The sequence below is a fragment of the Morone saxatilis genome, unplaced genomic scaffold (genome assembly GCF_004916995.1).
Source record: "Morone saxatilis isolate NCDOM2014 unplaced genomic scaffold, NCSU_SB_2.0 Contig4, whole genome shotgun sequence".
Classification (NCBI taxonomy): Eukaryota; Metazoa; Chordata; class Actinopteri; family Moronidae; genus Morone; species Morone saxatilis.
Window position 1 is genome coordinate 14060849 of NW_023339984.1, and position 571 is coordinate 14061419.

The following is a 571-nucleotide window of genomic DNA, read 5'->3' on the forward strand; positions in this document are numbered from 1 at the left end:
ATCAATTAATTTTTCTTCAAAAAGATAGTCCAGCAGTATTCAAATACCTACAGAGGTGATAACAACAGAACCCATGTTAATCATTACCTTTAAAAATGCACAATATTTTACACCCATCAGCCATAACATTTTTACCACTGACAGGTGAGTAACAATTATCTCATTATCATTGCACCTGTCAGTGAGTGGGATATATTAGGCAGCAAGTGAACATTTTGTCATGTGTAAGAAGCAGGAAAAATGGGTAGCGTGAGGATCTGAGCGACTGGGTCAGAGCATCTCTAAAACTGCAGCTCTTGTGGGGTGTTCCTGGTCTGCGGAGATCAGTACCTATAAAAAGTGGTCCAAGGAATGAAAAGCGGTGAACCCAGAGACAGGGTCACTTTCTAATAAGACTTTATAAAGGGTTTTTAAACAAACAAAAAACTGGATGGACGTTGATGGCCCACAGAGGATGAATTCCAATAGCTTTGGTAATTCTCTGACTTTTTCTGTAGTGCCACCATAAGGTTTACATTTTAGTTTTTTAGAGAAATGTCTCAATAACTATTGGGTGGATGCCAGTGCTTAT